This window comes from Camellia sinensis, chromosome 1 (assembly GCF_055761805.1).
Source record: "Camellia sinensis isolate YWXY chromosome 1, ASM5576180v1, whole genome shotgun sequence".
Lineage (NCBI taxonomy): Eukaryota > Viridiplantae > Streptophyta > Magnoliopsida > Ericales > Theaceae > Camellia > Camellia sinensis.
In genome coordinates, this window is record NC_138961.1 from 119,097,414 (window position 1) to 119,117,615 (window position 20,202).

At 34.6% G+C, this 20,202-nt stretch overlaps 1 long non-coding RNA gene across 1 annotated transcript; it reads right to left on the reverse strand.

The window, feature by feature from the left end:
* Nucleotides 1-286: 286 nt before the first annotated feature.
* Nucleotides 287-16,399, reverse strand: LOC114321373 (uncharacterized). Its single transcript, XR_014338129.1, has 4 exons — nucleotides 16,101-16,399; nucleotides 15,691-15,771; nucleotides 1,170-1,287; nucleotides 287-734 (listed from the first exon to the last, which is right to left on the reverse strand). It is a non-coding gene; the product is annotated as an uncharacterized LOC114321373 (long non-coding RNA).
* Nucleotides 16,400-20,202: the final 3,803 nt, after the last annotated feature.

The following is a 20,202-nucleotide window of genomic DNA, read 5'->3' on the forward strand; positions in this document are numbered from 1 at the left end:
ATAATTGACAGAGAGGGTTATAATGTAATTAACCCTTTGTGTTACCACACCACCACTACTACCTGCACTACTACTATTATTATTATTATCCAATGCATATCTACTACTGGATCAGGATCCTGTGTCATAAGCCTCTCTGTAATAATCTTGTTGTACTAATCTAATGGTTTATGTTTAAAATTTAGGGTGTGTGGTTTAAAAAAATATGATATAATGTCATTTTACTTTAATTTTGAACTCAAGTTGTTAGGGTATGTATTTTGCTATAATTAAAAGCACAAAATCATTGTAGAAAAATTATGGTAGAGGATCCTTGGATCTCTACTACTAGCTAGCTATTGCTAGTATTGCAAGTTAATATATATATAGCCCAGGGAGAGTACCCAAAACACATCCCATGTCATTCGGTTTACAGGTCCGAAAGGATCTCAAGGAAAATGATCTTTTTTGTACTTGTAGGCTGCAAGATACAAAATAGTGTTCCCAATGATTATCAACATCGGCCATCATTCTATCTGTGTGATTAACAGTCTTCTTCAAGTGGTCATAGAGAATTCTATCTTTCAGCTGTGCTGCTATGTGTAGTATATTTCTTCCATTCTCATCAAATGTAGTCGCAACATTAGGGAATTTTTCAAGGATTTCCTCTACCATCTCATTGATGCATGTGTTTCCTCTACCATCTCATTTCTTCTTCTGCTTCGGTGATGAAGTGGCATCTCCAAAACAGTGGACTGCATACATATGTAAATTTCACAATTTATGTAATCAATCCAACCATTGTCTTTTTCTATTAGCCTTTTTGTTAGCTCTCTTGCAAGCACATGCTTTTGCTTTGCATCATTAATTGGTTTAAACCAAGCACAAGCTTAATGAGAAAAAAAGAAGACAACAAAGAAGCATTAAATAATAATAATTACTTGATATACATTTAGTAAAATGATAAGCTAGGCAAACCATCAATTGTCTAGTGGATTTTTCTTTAATTTCTAGTGAGGACTGATGACAAACAACAGAAAGCAAAGTCGGCAATGATTCATATCAGGATCATAGCCATTTTTGTTCCGTAGTCTGATATCATGCGTTTTGTTCAATTATCCACGACACTCTTGCTCTATCATGTTTCTTTTCTCTACAAAATTTATTGCTTATCTAAAAAATAATAATACCTGGCATTAATTTGGATAACAAAGTCCCAATTCCTTGATTTAGAGAGATCATGTAGACTCTCACGCGGGTCTTCCACGTCACCAGCAGTTTTTGAAACAATAACCATAGATGGAATACCTGCTCAACAACAAAAACAAATAGTCATCCCCAGATGTCTTTTCAATTCAAAACTTTAATTGTTAAATCAATTTGAAATAATGAACCCGTTTTCATAATCATAATGTGGAGACTACAAAACATAGTATTTAGAAGCAGATCATTCAACATCTTTTTCATCATTAGCACAAATAAATAAATAAGTAAATACAATAAAATAAATAAGAATACACGTATATTGTATACATAAAAGAAGAAAGAAGATATTAAGCCAAAAAGTGGAGAATTGGTGGAGTTAATTGAAATAAGGGATGCTTTCGGGGTGAAGTCGTTTTATTCTAACTGAATTTGCAGTAGATGATTTCATTCTCTTGTTTGTTGGTATTGAATTTTCTGTTTCTTGCTCCATTTTTTATTTTTTTATTTTTGCAGGTGTTGTTTCATTCTCTGACTGAATCCTTAGTAGATGAATTTTTATTTTTATTTTTCATGGGTAAATTTCACTAGTAGTCTATGTAGTGTAACCCATGCTTCAATATATTCCCTATTATTTCAATTTGTCCTCCAATTTTTTCCATGTTGTATCAATTAAGGACAATTAATAGCAGGCAATCAAATTCTCAACGGAAAATGGTCCCATGCATGTAAGTGACCAATTTGCAAGGGCATAACAGTCATTTTCTCACCTTAATCTCTTTATCTTAACAAATAAAAAATGTTCATCTTGTCTATCCATGTCTTTGCCACACCAAATCATTCCTTCCTCTCACTCTTCCTCACCCCACAGCCACAACCACCCCTTCCTCATCCATGGCCAACTAGCCTCTCCTCATTGTCCAGCAACTACCCACCTTATGGTCAACCATCTCATCCTTTTGTTAGCCAATGACCGCACACCTCCTCCATGGCTGACCACCCCCACATTCTTCTTGGCCATCGACCACCCCTTCTTCCTTAGCCAACAACTACGCACTACCACCATCCTACCTCTCCTCCACCACCCACCAACAAGCCTAAAACATCTGCCACCCATCAACTAGCCACCAACACCATCGACTACCACATCTCTATGCACATGATCACCTCTAAAACCCCTTTCCATTGCCATCGAAACAACCACTACCAATCAACCAATGATCACAACAAACAACTACCAGCTGCTACATTCCCCCTTCCCTAGCCGCCACCCCCTCCTTCCCATGTCCCCATTCCCCTAGCATTACCACCACTACAACATTGAACCACAACCATCAACCAAACCCACAAGATGTCACTAATAAAAAAGCCTCTAACATAATCAATTTTGTGATAAATAAATAAGTCTCTGGCATAATCAACTTTAGGCAGCCGACCCCATTTGATGGGACTTAAGACTTGGCTTGATTTGGTTTATAATCAACTTTACGCAGACACCCAACTCCATATTCAAGACATGTGAAACTACTGGAGGTAGGCAACTTCGTTCAAGACTAAAGGGTGTTTGTTGTGCTACCTCATCAATAAAGATTTTAATTTTATCATGGGAATGGAACATTAGTTCTTCACACCCAAATTTCCAATGACAATACAGCAATAGCCAAGCTTGTCGTCATCACTCACTAAGAATGGAAAACAAGATTAAGCAGAAGATTAATAATTTCATTTTTTTCTTTCTTTTTTTAAGATATTTCTCAGCAATTAAAGGGAGATTGAGAAAAATTATACCTAAGTTTGGGGGTGTTGGCTTTGGTTCTGGTGACTAGACCACATGTAACCCCAAAACCCTAGCCCAATCTTGCAAGCATTATTAGCTCTGGGGTTGAAGTGATGAAATGGAAGAGAGAGGGAGAGAGAGAGAGATTGTAGGGGGTAAGTGGTGAGGAAGATGATGGCTGGACTCATGGTTGTTGTAGGTGGTGTGGAAGATGTAAGTGAATGATCAAGAGATGTAAATAGGTCTTACACTCCGTTTGTATAGACTGATTTGGCGAGAAAAAAGAAAAATGTTGAGAAAATTTTGGTTTATGAATTTGGGAAAATTTTAAGAGGGGAAAGAGAAATGCGTGTGTAATGTAACTGGAATGAAAAATGATTTGTAGCTCAAAAATCTTTCGGCTCGAATGGTCCGACTGCCCAAAGACGTCGTTTTGGGCAGTGTTTTTTTTTTTCCTATTAAATCTCTAAAACAGGGACAAAATAGAGGGACGAAGAGAGAGGGAGAGAAAGAGAGAGAAAATAGAGGAAGAGAGAAGAAAGAGAGAGAAGAGAAAGAGCTCCACTAGAGACTTCACTGAGTTTCTTCTTCTTCTTCTTCATCTTATTCTTTTTTCAGGGTTTGAAATCGATCGATTACATCGAAATAGATGGATATGGATTTTACAAAATCGATAGATGTTGATGACGATAATGATGTTGATGAAGATGTTGTTGTTGATGATGAAAATGTTGTTGTTGATGATGATGAGGTTGATGAAGATGTTGATGATGATGATGTGCTGATGAAGGTGTTGTTGTTGATGAAGATGATGTGTTGTTGTTGATGAACCAGCTTCCTCTTCTCTTTGTGTTCTTCATCTTCAAAGAGAAAAGAGGAAGAAAAAAAAAAATTCCAAAACGACGTCGTTTTGGACTCGGGCCATTCAAGCCGTCTTCTTTTCAAGATACCAATTAGAACTGAATTGGAATATATTTATATTTTATTTTCTTAATTATAGGCTCGTTTGATAAGTGACTTTTTTAGTCAAAAAGTCAAAAAATTACTAAAAAAATCAAAAAACCAACAACTTATATAAAAAAAGTCAAAGATTCCTTTTTCTCTCTATTTTTTTGCACATCTTTTCATAAAAAATCAAAAAGTTATCCCAAACATATTAGTTTTTTTTACATCATATTTTAGCCAAAAAGTCAAAAAGTTACTAAAAAAGCCTGTTCCTAAACAAAGCCATTTGATTTATAAATTTATGAAGAGATTTAGAAATATAAAAAATAATATGTAAAATGTAAGTAAACTATAATTATATTTCATTTATATTTTATTTGCGTTTTTTTTTTTTTTTTTTTTTTAAACTTTTCAAATTATTATCCAAATTTATTAACTAAATGAGTCTTAGCTATTTGGATGCTTAACTAAACGGTAAATTACTACCGGGGTTGGTGGCGTAGTGGTGAAAACATTGCCTTCCCATAGTAGTGAGTTAAGTTCGACTCCTAAGGGGCACGAAATTCTGGATTTATTGCATATTTCAATCAAACCTTGGCCCTGCTAGGGGGTGGTTAATGATGTCACGACCTAAATCCGCCTCTATAGATTTTGCATCGTAACCGACCAATAATCTTGGGATTACTCAAGGCCTCTGAATAGATTAACTTAATAATAAGGGGCTGCGGATACAGATATAAAAACGTATGTAGTCTATAGAGCTATGCAAGCATTCATGATATGCATTTTTTTCCTCCAAAACATGATCAACTGAGATGTTTGGCACCAAAACATGGTGAATTCTTAAGCATAGCCAAGGTAAGAACTTGCATGTGAGAATTTCTTAGAAAACATGCTCCAGATGCCATAAGATGCACATCCATGCATGAATTGGTTCCCAATTCCATCCTTTAAGCTCAATTCCCATGTTAATTCACCTCATTCACTTGATTTCACATACTTAACACCTCAATTACATAACTAAAGGGTTGAACTCTTACCTTTAAGTCTTAATTTGTAAGAATTCCTAGTTGTTCCTCCCAAAATTCCTTGTTGGCAATGCAAACATCGGGCCACAAAATCTACAATGTTTTTCTTCATTCTAGGCCATCAGAAATTCTGTTTCAAATCATGATGCATCTTTGTATTCCCCGGATGCATAGCAAATTTAGAATTATGAGCTTCAGTCATAACACGCTTTCTCAAATCAAAAAAATCCAGCACACAAAGTCTATTATGAAATTTCAACACATCGTTTGCCAATATAAATCTCGGCCTTGGTTTTGAGTCCATCTCATCCACAATCTTTTTTAGAAATTCATCTTGCAGTTGCTTCTCTGTAATCTCTTTGATGATTGTAGGCTGAGCAGAAATAGCGGCTAAGATCCCACCCTATTCATGCATCACAACCTCAATCTCATTCTTTTCCAGGTCACATAACAATTCCTTCTAGTCGGTGAGCAAACATGACAAATTCCCAATGGATTTTTGGCTCAATGCATCTACAACAGTATTTTCCTTTCCTGGATGATACAAAATTTGCAGATCATCGTCTTTGATCAATTCCAGCCATCTTCTCTGTCTCATGTTCAGTTCTTTTTGGGTAAAGAAGTATTTTAAACTTTTGTGATCGGTATATACCTCACAAGATATACCTCACAAGTTACACTATACAAATAGTGTTGCCAAATTTTCAATGGATAGTTCTTTTTATGTGGTCGGAGTTGCCGAGAAGCATAAGCAATCACCTTACCATTTTGCATTAACATACAATCCAAACCTTTGTATGATGCATCACTGTAAATCTGAAACCCATCAGTACCATTAGGCAAAGTTAAAATCGGTACAGTTACTAATCTAGTTTTCAACTCTTAGAAGACAAACTCTCTTTGATCGTTCCAATCGAATGATATATTTTTCTGAGTTAACTGGGTCAAAGGCATAACAAGTTTTGAAAAGTCTTTCACAAATCTTCTGTAGTAGCCTGCAAGTCCCAGAAAACTTCTAACTTCTGCCACATTAGTTGGTCTTGGCCAGTCCACAATGGCTTCAACTTTCTGAAGGTCAACAGGGATACCGTTCTTATTGATTACATGTCCCAAAAATGTCACACTGTTAAGCCAGAATTCACATTTGGACAATTTTGCATACAACTTCTTTTCTCTTAAAATCTGTAAAGCAGTTCTCAGATGATTCTCATGTTCTTCCCTGCTTTTAGAATAGATTAGTATGTCATCAATGAATACAACAATAAATTCATTAAGAAATTTTTTGAACACCCTATCCATTAAGTCCATAAAAGTTGCAGGTGCATTTGTTACTCCGAATGGCATGACCAAAAATTCATAATGCCCGTATCTAGTTCGAAAAGCGGTTTTCTCGATGTCTTCTGCTTTCGCTTTTAGCTGGTGGTATCCGGATCTAAGATCTATCTTAGGGAACACTTGTGTCCCCTAGAGTTGGTCAAACAGATCATCTATTCGGGGTAATGGATATTTGTTCTTCATGGTTACTTTGTTCAACTCACGGTAGTCAATGCACAACGTCAAGAACCCTTCTTTCTTTTTGACAAACAACACTGGAGCTCCCCAAGATGAGGTACTCGGACGGATAAATTTCTTGTCTAAGAGTTCTTGGAGTTGGCTTTTAACTCCTTCAGTTTAGAAACTGACATTATATAAGGAGTCTTAGAGATAGGTTGTGTTCCAGGTACTACATCAATAGCAAACTCAATTTCCTTATCAATTAAGTCCCCGAGTAGGTCATTAGGAAACACATCAGGAAATTCATAAATCACAGGAATAGTTTCCACATTGGCACTATCCGAAGACACAGTCAACATACTACACAAGTAGCCCCGACAACCTTTTCTTAACAATTTTCTGGCTTTCATAAATGAAATCAAGTATGGTGGAGGAACTACTCCATTCCCAGTGAAAACAAACTCAGTCATACCAGGTGGTTTAAACATGACGGTTTTATTCACACAATCAATAGTGGCACAATACTTCAATAACCAATCCATGACCAAAATACAATCAAAGTGGTCAATGCTCAAAAGTAGCAAATCAACGTACAATGTCATATTACCAATCAAAACATCACATGCCGGATATATATAAGTACACATCATAGAACTTCCCAATAGTGTAGACACAGATAGTATGCAATTCATAGGTTCTAATGATCTAGTCAACTTCCGAGAAAAAAACATGTGATACAAATGAATGCGTAGAACCAGAATCAATCAGCACATAGGTATTTTGTGCACAGATAGAAATTATACCTAACACCACTGGCTCAGTATTTTGTACATCCCTGGGTCTAGCGCGAACACTCTCCCCTGTTTTAGCGTTCCATTCCTGATGTTACTCTTGGCATTAGTTTTTGCATTGGCCCTGGTTACAGGAGTAGATCTGGCTGAACTTATTGCCTGATGGTTTGCATTGTCGAACATTATTGGACAATCCTTAATCATGTGACCGGTTTTGCCACACTAAAAACATGCGCCCGATACACAATGACACATGCCTTTTTGCTTCCTTCTACATTCTGAACAAATTGGCATAGACCCACTCCTTTGGCTTGAACTGCTTGAAGATCCAGTATTTTGCTTTTTGTTCGTGAAGAATGAACGGTCCTTCCGAAAATTCGATCCAGGTCTTTTGTTTCTCTATTCTGTTGTTGGTGCCTTAGCTTGTTTCATTGCTGCTAGGGTGACTTCCGTCATTATCGCTCTGTTTAAAACTTCCACATAGGTAGGCAATTTTAAGACGCCTACGTGGTCAAACACTTCCAAATCCAAGCTGCCTTCAAATTTTTGTTCTTTTTTGTAATCAGTATCCACCATATGTGGAGCAAACCAAGCTAGTTCGGTGAATTTGGCTTTATACTCAGCTATAGACATCCTACCCTGCTTAAGTTCTTGAAACTCTGACACTTTCTGATCCCTGAAGCATTGGGGAAAGTACTTGTTGTAAAATATCTCATTGAACTGAGTCCATGTCATGTTTCCGTTATTATTTCGAACCAACAACCACCATCTCGGGCTTCATCTTTTAGAGTGTAGGTGGCCAAGAGTACTTTCTGAGTCGCGAAGCAAGGGAACACTTTAAATAACTTTTTCATTTCAAGCAACCATGTTTCTGCCTTTAAGGGTTCAATACCACTCAAGAAAGTTGGCGGTTTCATCTTCATAAACTTCTGGGTTAAGTTGATTATATCATTGTTATCTGGTTCGACTTGCACCGATGGAGGTGGAGGGGGCAAAGGTTGTTGCCTCTGTTGTTGTTGAGCCATTGCCTCAGTTAAAGCTACAAGCATTTGTTCCATGCGACTCATTCGAGCCTAAGATGATTCAACTATTCCATCATTTTTTGTATTTTCCATTTGCTATAGGTGAACAGAACATTACAAACATAGGCAAATAATCTTTTTTACAACATTCAAATAATTTGTTTCCATATCATGTGGTCGTGATCATATTTAGTTTTCACTTTCAATGAACACACACTCACATATGCAGATGGAATGCCTCTACTTCTGACTAGGGCATTCTAAGCTCATATGGACTCGTGTGTGTGGTAGAACACGTGCTCTGATACCAATCTGTCACGACTCAAACCCGCCCCTATAGGTTTAGCATCGTAACCGGCCAGTAATCCTTAGATTACCAAAGGCCTCAAAATAGAATGACACATAAGTAGGGGCTGCGGAAGCAATATACAGAAATATACATGGTTAATTGAGTTGTGAAGACGTACATGAGATTGATAATCTTAAACTTTTTAAACATACGTGCAACATCAAAAGATACGGTAGTTACATGTCACCCCATGCACTGTACATATAACAGAAATTTTGTCCGTAATTCAAGTAAAAAAGAACAAAGTCTTAAATATTTACAAGAATATGGCCACAAGACTTTACATGATCCGGAACCTCCTCGGGAGGCATAAAGGGTAGCTGACAAACTCAAAACTCTTCAGGCATCATCTTAAGCCTGGTCGCACTTGGTCACCTACATATATAATATAAATAGTGCGCGAAAGTCCAGTGAATAATAACAGAGTAAAGGGTTAAACGAATGATGTCCCATAATTAATTCAGAAACTAGAGTTCATATCGAAGACGGATTCACATTCTTATTCTTGTTCTGAACATACACAGAAATCAAAGTTCATGCTTAATTTTACATGGCTTATCTGTTAGCGCTAACAAATCATGTACAGAGCATCGAAGATCATACTTGTCAGTTCCATAAAGGAACCTCCGGCCAGGTACGGATAACTTGTCAGTTCTATAAAGAAATCTCCAGCCGAGTGTAGATAACTTGTAGTTCCATAAAGGAACCTCCAGACCAGGAACAAAAAACATACTCGTGTCACAAATACTTATCGAAAAGTGGACAATAATTCATAGTACAAAACATAACATTTCATAAAACAGATCTTAATTCATATACAGAAAAGAATTTAACTTGAACATAGCTTTACTAAATTATTAGTCATAGATATCGAATGGCTACAAGTAAATAGACAGAGTAGGCAATTCAGATATCTTGTGGCGCGTGACCTACACAGATACAGAATGAATACATACCGAATTACACACCCGGAATCATTAACTTAGTTCTTTCTTGTCTTGGTGTGTTTCTACTTCTTATCCTCATTATTGTGTCCTAATCTTGACCTAGAAATGCCTAGGATGCAATGAGGATGCTAAAATGCACTTGAAAACACTTAGCAAAACTTGCTAAAATAGGGTCCTCGCTCGAGTGCAAATTCCTTTGCTCGAGCGGACATGTAAAATGTGAGTGGTCGCTCGAACACAACTTTTGTCGCTTGAGCGGTCTGTAAACTTTTGTAAAAGTGCTGGTTGCTTGATTTTCACGCTCGACGGACACTTGATGGTCACTCGAGCGTGTGACTCAGGTCTTCGCTCGAGTGCAACTTTTGTTGCTCGAGCGTTCTGCAAAACATATGAACTTCTGAGAGCATGCATTTTACACTCGAGCTAACTTCTGGTCGCTCAAGCGGAAGTACAGGACCACATAGTGGTCGTTTGAGCATCGGTTCTATCGCTCGAGCAAAGGGTGCGAATTCTGGAATTTCCAAATTTGCCTTCAAGCTTCAAAACTCAAATTCAAAGTCACAAATCATATTCCTTTGGGCCAAAAACTCAAGAAAACATGTCTAACTTGAAAAACATTGAGAATTAAATATCATTTCATGAAATCAAGGCCCATTAGCTTGTCCATTTGAGCAAACTCAAACTTGAATTTTGCAACATAATATAATATAACATGCATGTATTACCTTGACTTCAAAACTTCTAAGACATAATCTAATGACACAAATGACATGAAACTTGATGAACTCTTGAAACTAAGGTGAAGTAGTAACATGCATGAAGAGATTCTTGGAAAACAACTTCAAAATGTTATAAAATATGCATGCATCCATGGTTTGAGTTCATCCTTCAATTCTAACTCAATTCTCATGTTAATCTATTTAATTCTCTTGAATTCATGAACTTACCAACTCAAAAGCAAGACGAAAGGCTTGATGAAAGGCTTGAATTTTTACGTTAAACTTTGAATTCACAAGTGTGAAGGATTAAACTTCAAAATTCTCTCTAATTCTCAACAATCCTAGCAATTCTCCTCTTTCCATTGTTGATTTCACTTGTTCTCTCTCTCTCTCTCTCTCTCTCTCTCTCTCTCTCTCACTCATTTGGAGTCTCAAGATGAGGAAGTAAGAGTGTGTAGGTGTGAGTGGGGTCATATAAGCCTTATACGGCCTTAATTAAGAGTGAACTAATTAGACTTTAATTAGTCTAAGCAATGGCCATTAATTATTTGAATTAATTTGTTCTGAATCGAATTTTAATTAAACTCACCATAAAATTCTAAAAATTCCAACGAACACATAAATCAAGTTAATTTCGTGGTCGGCTGCTGATAAGGCCTTTAATTCATAGAACAAAATAAAAACGAAAACAAATATTTCTACGATGAACAGATATCAGCACAATAAGGCAACACACACATGTAATAAATCTAGAATTTCACCTTAATTACTGATTAGGTTTATTTAACCATGAATTAACACAAATCAGAGGTCGGGGTTATTACAGTTTGGGTGTGGTTTTGGCTATGTCTGGAATTGGTCTTCTTTGTTTGAGATATTTTTCGCCGACGCTTGATCAATAATGGAGTTGATCTTTTCGGTCTAATTTGACAGTTTAATTTGCAATTTATAGTGTTGTGGTGATATTTGAAAATAAGACCAATCGTAAACCACAGAAGATGTCGAAACTCCTTTTCAAAAAACACCATTGCTCTCTACAACATTGGCCCCGTTTGGTGTAGCTGTTAAAACAGCTTATAGATTATTGCTTAACAGATTATAGATTATGACTTTAATCAGAAGTTGTTAATCTGTTTGGTGTAGATGTTGAATTATAGATTTAAGTTGCTGAGTAGTGTTTGTTAAATAAGCTGTGAAATAGTTTTTTCAATTAATTTTTATTTTTTGTCTGTCTACATTTCTCATAAAAAATAATAATAATAATCTATAGTCCATTTGAGTCATTTTTTATTTTTAAAAAAATAAAAAATAAAAAAATTTAAGAGTATAACCATAAATTAACATGTCCACAGCAGAAGCTGATAATCAGAAGCGAGGGGTGAGCAGCTTCTCAGAATCAGCTTTTTTGAGTTAAAATAAGCTGTTAGAATCAGAAGCTGTTTGAAATAAGTTTAACCAAACAGTCCAAAATAACTTTTTCAAAGCTAAAAGCCATAAGTTGGCTCTGAAAAGCTGAAACAAACACCCCCATTGTGCTTGATTTTGTTTAGTTAAGTTCAAATTTGTATTTTAGATCTGTATTTCTTTACTTCTGTTTTGTATCTTCGTCGTTTAGATATGTATTTTCACCGACTTCTTATTCGTGGTTTAGATTTGTGTATGATGATGATTTTGTTGTTATTGTTGTTGTTGTTGTTGTTGTTGTTATTTTTGATGTTGATGATGAAACAGATTGCAATAGATAGAGAAAAAGAAGATAACCAAACCAAACCAAACTAAGCCTTAAATCCTATCAAATGGGGTCTGTTACATGAATCCTTCTTCTCCACGCGGCCCTATCAAAGGGTTTGGTGATTTGGTTTGGCTTTGTATTTCAAAATATTAATAAATAAATAAATAAAATAGGACATATAGAAAAATTTGAAGAAAAAAAAATTAAATAGATAAGAAAATTTAAACAGATAGAAAATTCACAAAGAAAAAAATTTGGTCAGGTAGAAAATTTACACAAATAAAATTTGGAAAAATAGATAAAATTAAACAGATAGATATAAATTTGAACTAATAGTCAAAAAACTTAAACAGATTGGAAAATTTTTGAACAGATAGGAAAAAAACTTGAATAGATAGTCAATGGATAAAAAAGTCAACAGATAAATTAAGGGTAAAATTAAAAACAAAATGTCTTTTAAAATAAACAAAAATACTTCTTACTAAATTATTTCATAAAAAAAAAATCTCTCACTAACAAAAAAAATAAAAATAAAAATAAAAAATCCACTCAACTTAGTGTCTTATCCCTCATTAACTTGAACTTTTCAGTAATCATTCCCAAAATAAATCAAATTATAAAAATAAATTTCGTGGTGAGTTGGAGAAAACCTAACGACATGGTTTAATCTTGTTACTCAGCTAATCAGAGAGAGTTTGGACCCTTGACGTGGTCACTTAAAATGCATAACACCAAATAACGATAAAGTAGTAGGCATCACATGAAATTACAGTACAAGCAATCAAAAATTTCTGCCCTGGAAGTGGAAGACACAGTTCTTAAAGTCATAAAATAAAATCACTACAAGAAACGACACTTTTAGCTACTAAAATGTTGGTTGCCAAAAGTCCGATATTTGGTCGCTGAAACAATTCAGTGACTAAAAAGTTATGTCGCCAAGTTCGTCGCCTATACCCTGTCGGCGATAGTATTGGTGACTAAACTTTTTTTGGTCGCCGAAAGTGAAACATTTGCCTACTAAATTTGTTTTAGTCCGCAAATGTTATCTTTTCACGACTAAAACCTTTAGTCACCGAAAGTTACTTTTGGCTACTACCGTTCGTTTGGTCAGGGAAGGTGTTCCTTTTTGCTACTAAAGAATTGGTCATCCAAAGTTAACATTTGGCTACAATGCCTTAGTTAGTCGGGAAAGGTGACATTTCGGCAACTAAATTTTTAGTCACTGAAAGTTCTACCGTAAAATTTTTTCCAACTAGTAGAGACTAAATATTTTGGTCACCAATAAAATACATATATTTAGCGACCATGGAATTTTGTCGTTGTGACTTTTGCCAACTGCAATTGATCATAGCCAAAAACCTCTTAAGTTTCACTTCAATATTTTTTGCCACTAAACGTTTTAGTCGCCAAATGATGCCGTTTTATTCCGTGACTAAAAAATTTAGTGGGCAATAGTTTCTTTCTCTTATTCTCAATTGTTTTAGCTACTAACTATTTGGTTGCAAAAACTTATTTGGTTATGTTTTTGCTACTAAATTATTAGTCGCCAAAACATTTGATTACGTATTTGGCTACCAAAATATTTGGTGGCCAAATATATATATATATATATATATTTTTAAATTTCTGAACAACCTGTATCCATGATTAGAACAACCTATATCCATTATTAGTACAACCTGTACCCTGTATAAACAATATAATCTATTAACGCTAAATATATTATCAATCATTCAACAACGTGCACACATTTCATTTCCAACCATCCAAAAAATTAATATTGAACGTCCAATTCTATATATAATACAAATTCTATACGAACCAAGTCTAATCCAACGTCAATAATTTAATTCCATACATAATACAGGAATAACCACATTAATTAACAAAAAGGACATATGTGCCACAACAAAAATTTAATCTGTACTACCCTAAAACTATTTTGTACGACGTGCTATGCTAATTTTTACCATGCCAAATTAGCTGATATTTGCCACACCAAAAAAGTAATTTGTATGAACCACTATATATACAAATAGAGGTATAAAAACAATGCCCTCTCGTACTTGTCAAAAAAATTCATATCCACATTTGTATGTCCAAAACCAAAAAATAAATAAATAAATAAATAAATAAAATCGTTAGTTTGGTGCCTATAGAGGTACTTTTGGACGACATATAGCAACTGTATTAATTTCAAACATTAAAATACAAGGACATTAATAGCTATTAAATAATGAAAGACACCCAAACATGGACTGGTAGACGAGCATTGATTCTATGAATTAATAACAAAAGTTATGTTTATGGCAATTAAAAGGGCCACAGCCAACAAAAGCACGAAACAATTTATCAAAAATATTGTTCTACATAAACTAATAAAGAAAGAGTTAAACAAATTATAGTTTAAGATGGTATAACGAAAATAGTTACCCACGACATGGGCATTTCCTGTTCTACCACATAAATACATTGTCGCCCCCCAAGTGCTTTTTTCAACTATTTTTATGGCATTTTCAACTCTAACTCCCAACATAGGTGTCCTATTTACGTACCGTCTATCCCTACATGTCACATTTGGCACCAGAAAGCTTCCTGTTACGTAAAAATAGTGGTTCAGGGGGTGTTTTGCATTTTCGCCCCCCGAACCCCTTTTTTCGACTAAATTTATGACATTTTCAACTCTAACTCCCAACGTAGGTGTCCTATTTACGTATTGTCTGTCCCTCCATGTCACATTTGTCACCGGGAAGCTTTCCGTTACGTTAAAACAGTGGTTCGGGGGGTGTTTTGCATTTTCACCTACCGAACCCCTTTTTTCGACTAAATTTATGACATTTTCAACTCTAACTCCCAACGTAGGTGTCTTAATTACGTACCGTCTGTCCCTACATGTCACAGAACAATTCATAAAAATATTTTGAACCCTTTTTTATATGGAAATTTTTGCCTGAAACTAATTCCGATGACCATTCGAGGCGATAAATTAAGTACTAAAATATATCATAAAACAGTGTGCGAAAATGGATCAATAAATGAATAATTCAATTAAGATATGTCATGACTATACAAACAAATCAGTCCAAAAACCCAATCTATCAGAGTTTTAGCCCATTCATAAAATGCTAACAATTTCATAAAGATAAATAAGCATTCCATTGCATCTTCCACAATTGAAAGAATATCATTCTTGGGGAAGTTTGTAAACTTATAGTTATCAATTCTTCAAAACATATATTCATTGTTACACAGACAACATGTTTTTGGTTAATCTTATGTTGCTTATCCTGCACTAGAAAACAAAATAGTTGAGTAATGGGGGTAAATAAAACAGTACCACTTCGATTTTCCCAAGAGCAACATCTAGCTTCTTAGAGAGCTCAGAATTTTCATTTTTTAAGGCTACAATTTGCAATAACTTAGAAACAAGGAAATAAGGCCTCGTTTGGGAACAGGCTAACTTAGTAACTTTTTTGCTATTTGGCTAAAAAGGTAGGTAAAAAAAACTTGTATGTTTGGGATGACTTTTTGGCTAATTACGAAAAGATGTGCAAAAAGTAGAGAGAAAAGAGAATCTTTGACTTTTTGGTATGGGTTGTTGGCTTTTTGGCTAATTGGCTAAAATAACCTCTTGCCAAACGAGGCCTAAGATTACAGATTTGTGAAGAACAAAAAGGCACAACAAGGCACAAAAGAAATATAACCTTCTTTTGTGAGTCAATATACAAGCTTTTGTAGTTGAGATCAGCAGAAAAGCTGTCACATTGGAAGTGTCTCTTGGGTGCCTGTTAAACATTTTGATGAAAACACACATACAACAAAATAAATAAATAAATGAAGAAAATATTTTAATAAAAAACTGAAGAATAATGGCGAAAGATAATGAGGTTAGTGCCAATTAATTAAATGCCTTAGACTTCAATTCTTCTACAGCTTGAACAAAGATGCCGAATATGGATATGCAAATATGCATCTATAGTTTGAGAAAGAGAGAGAGAGAGAGAGAGAGAAAGAGAGAGAGAGATGATGATGGAAGAAAGAAAAAAAAAGATGCCGAATAATACAGAAAAAGAAGAAAAAATAGCAGCAAAACAAAGAAACATAGAACCATTACCGGCGTCAGTCGGTCACTCACTCGCCGCCATTGTTTGCTGCTCGCACCGTCGTTGGTCACTCCCCGCCGTCGTTTGTTGCTTGCTGTCGTCGCATGCTGCTCGATGTTGTCGTTTGTTGCTCGCCGTTGTCTGCCGTTGCTCGCCGTCTCTCTATCTCTCTCTCTCTCTCTCTGAGACAGAGACAGAGCCGTAAGAAGAGATTACGGATTTTGGTTGAAGGGGATTTTGGTTCAACAAATTGGGGATTTTTAGTTAAGGAGGGGAAAATCGAGCGGGAATGGGAAAAAAAAAAAAAAAAAAAAAAAAGCTAAGCTTCATATTTTGGATATTTTTTTCTTTTCTTTCCCTCACAAATGAATATTTAAACAACAAAACGACGCCGTTTAACTCTTTTTTTTTTTTGCGACGGGGGTTTGCTGTCGCCAAAAAACTTTATTTTTTGTTAAAATAATTTTTTTTAGTTGATGAATTTTTTTTTTCATTTTTTTAGTTACTAAAGCTGAAAATTTATTTGTTTCATTTTTATTTTAACAAAAAAAATTATTATTATTTTTATTTGGTAGAAGTAGGGGTAACATTTTAATGAAAAATATTTTCTATTAAAATAAAGTTAATTTTTTGTGGTCAATGAAAAATATTTTTCTGCGACCCATTTTTTTTGGTTACTAAAAATCAGGAACTAATTTTTTGTGGTAGAGGAGATGAAGTGGCAGTAGTGGTGGTAGTGGAGTGGTGGCGATGGTAGTAATGGTAGTCGTAAAGATGGAGTGGCAACAATGGTAATAGTGGTGGTAATGGAATGGCATTTGCAGTAGTGGTGAAGATGGTAGAGGAGATAGGTGGTGAGAGAGAGAGATGGGTAAGAGATAGATAAAGGAGAGAGAGAGAGAGAGAAACAGAGAGAGAGAGACAAAGGGATAAGCGAGAGAGAAAGAGACAAAGTGGTCGCTAAAAGTGCATTTTCTTGTAGTGAATTGATAAATCGAGAGGGAGCTCAATAAATAGAGAAGATGAGAAGGAGAGAGTGAGCAAGGCGAACACAGTAGAGGAGAGAGAGAGACAGACAGACAGACAGACAAACAGACAGGCAAACAAAGAGAGAAAGAGACAGAGACAGAGAGAAAAAGAGATAGAGAGAGAGAGAAACAAGAGATGAGCAAGAGATAGACAAAAACAGAGAGAAAGAGAGCGAAAAGAGATGAACGAGAGAGAGACAGAGAGAGAAGAGAGATGAGCAAGAGAGACAGAGAGATAGAGAGAAGAGAGCTGAACGAGAGAGATAGAGAGAGAAGAGATGAAAGAGATAGAGATAGAGAGAAGAGAGATGAGCGAGAGAGAGAGAGAGAGACAGACGAACATACAGACAGAGAGAGAAGAGTGATGAGAGAGAGACAAAGACAGAGACAGAGAGACAGGAAGATGAAAAAATGGGTGAAAAGAGAAATGTTATATCAAAAGAGTAAGACGACGTCATTTTAAAAAAAAAAAATTGCAACAGAAAAATATCGTTGCATTTATTCAAACCATTTTGTGACTATATATATATGAAGCCGTCTTAAAGCCACAATATATATATATATATATATATATATAGTTTGAAATGGTACCTATTACAATCGCAAAAAACTCACTTCTTTTTTTTTTTTTTGTGACTGCAGCTGGTGCCGTCACAAAAACTCTATTTTTTCGCGACAGTAATCTTTGTTGTCACAAATACTCTTCTTTTTTTGTGACAACAATTTATGTCGTCCCAAATACTCTTCTTTTTCGTGACAGCTTTTTCTACTGTCCCAAATACTTTTTTTTTGCGATAGCAAATTGTGCCATCGCAAAAACTCACCTTTTTCACAACAGCAAATTGTGCCGTCGCGAAAACTCACCTTTTTTGCGACAGCAGGTTGTGCGGTTGCAAAGTCATTTTTTGACACGGCAAGTGTGCCGTCGCAAATGCTTCCATCTTTTAAGCCCACTTTTTTGTAGTGTACTCTCAAACATGTCATTCACTTATTTGGAGGAAAATTCTTAAGCCTTCTAAAATATTAATTCCAAATTTACTCGTAATATTTTTATATCCATCAGTTAAGATAATTCCTTAACTACCAAATCTATGATTCCAAAAGAAGGGAATGGGAGTTCCTGTTGTCTGTGAAGCATGGCAGGCACTGTTGTGTATGCTTTAAGGTGTATTTTGAATTTTATTTTGTCAAATTGAATTGTTTATTTTTTTTTTAGTATACATCGTATAGAATATACGCAAAAAAAAAAAGTTAATTGAATATTGATAACTTTTTCATTAAAATATATTTATATTCAAAAAAATGAAAGATAAGTTTTATTTTAAATATAAAACTGCATACAAATATATTTTGATAAAAAAATAATTCATATTTGATCAACTTAAAATTTTACATGTATATTCCACACGATATATTTCAAAAAAATGAGTAATTTCCATTATAAAATAAGATCTAAAATTCTACCCATCAAATGGGGACAACAATGCACAAGAAGACCCTAAGTAATGTGGATAAGCCACATCATCAAAGCAAAGTCACATCACTTTTAGCTTTCCCTCATATATGGGTAATATTATGGTCAGCGACAAAAGGATATGTATCATATGTAAGTTGTGACATTTTATAGGTTTAAATACTATAAATGTCATAACTTAATTCTATGGGGAAAAATAAAAAAGTTACAATCAAAGATCACATAAGACATAACCAAACAATTCTTGGATCATAATTAAAATTTTGTTATAACCAACATCACAGTGTGTCATAACTAGGGCAGCAAACAAGTCGAGCTGAGTTTTAGTATGTTTGGACTTGTTTTTTAAGATTTTTAGCGAGTTCGAACTCGAACTCAAACTCAAGCTCAATAAAAATTTAACGAACTGACCTTTTTCTTATCAAAAAAAGGAATATCAATATTTCCTTTTTTCTGACCATTTTGCTTGAGTGTTACCATTGTATTGTTCAAACACTCTTGCAGAAAAGAAGTTGAATTTTGAAAGTTTATAAATTTCTGGAATAACAACTTCTTACATTTTTTTTAATTTTGCTAATTCTTCGTCGGTAAAAGTTTTTTCTTCTTCAATTACATCTCCAAGTCGAATGGCTTGTAATTCTTTTTGAGATACACTATCTGCTTCTTGAAATATTTCTTGACCATTATTAGTCATCATGAAGATTAGTTTTTCATCTGAACTTTCTTTGTCACTAGAAATTTTGTATAAAATTTCTTCTTCATCAGAAATTTCTTCGCCATATATTATTTCAAAATCTTGTTCCTCAAGAACTTTGATCATTTTCTTTGCACTTTTTCCTCTTTTTGGGCATTCGGGTGCATAGTGACCGGTACTTACAATGTTAGTATCATTTTAACTTCATTTGTTTGAATAAAGTCAAAAATTTCTCTGTCTCCCCATGTGCCAAATATTTCGGGATCAATTGGTTCTTCTGTCTTTCTTTTCCCTTTATTTATTTCTGGTGAAATATCTTGATCTAATGTTTCTTCAGATGAGAATGATTGGCTGCCATCATCATTAGTTGACATATTAATATCATAATTAAAGTATTGTAAAAGGGCTTAATGTTCTAGGTAAGTTTCTCTTATCTGATTTAGTAGCCTATTTCTTTCATCAATACCTAAATCTGGATCTTTATATAATTTTCTCCAATAATCCAATATTTCAACAATATTTTCATATTCACTCTTATTATAGGTATTGGTTTGAAGTACCATATTATCTTCTGTACCATCAAATAGCCTAGGAATTTAATTATCTCCTGGACTATTCATTCCATTATTGTTTATGAAGGATACAGTTTCTAATTTTGTCACCAAATTGTATATTTGGTTTTTTGCTTCTTTGTTTAAGTCAACATTTATTATAGAACCCAAATTGTCTATTTTGGATTTCATAGACTCAACTTTGGTTTCTAGATAATTTTGATTTTTTTTTTATTTTTATCTAATTTAGGAAATCAAGAACACATAATATCAGTAATATTATTTAAACTAGAACACACTATTTATATTTGCAGACTCTTTAGTAATATGCAAACTATGGTCATATTTATTATTAACAGTATTTTT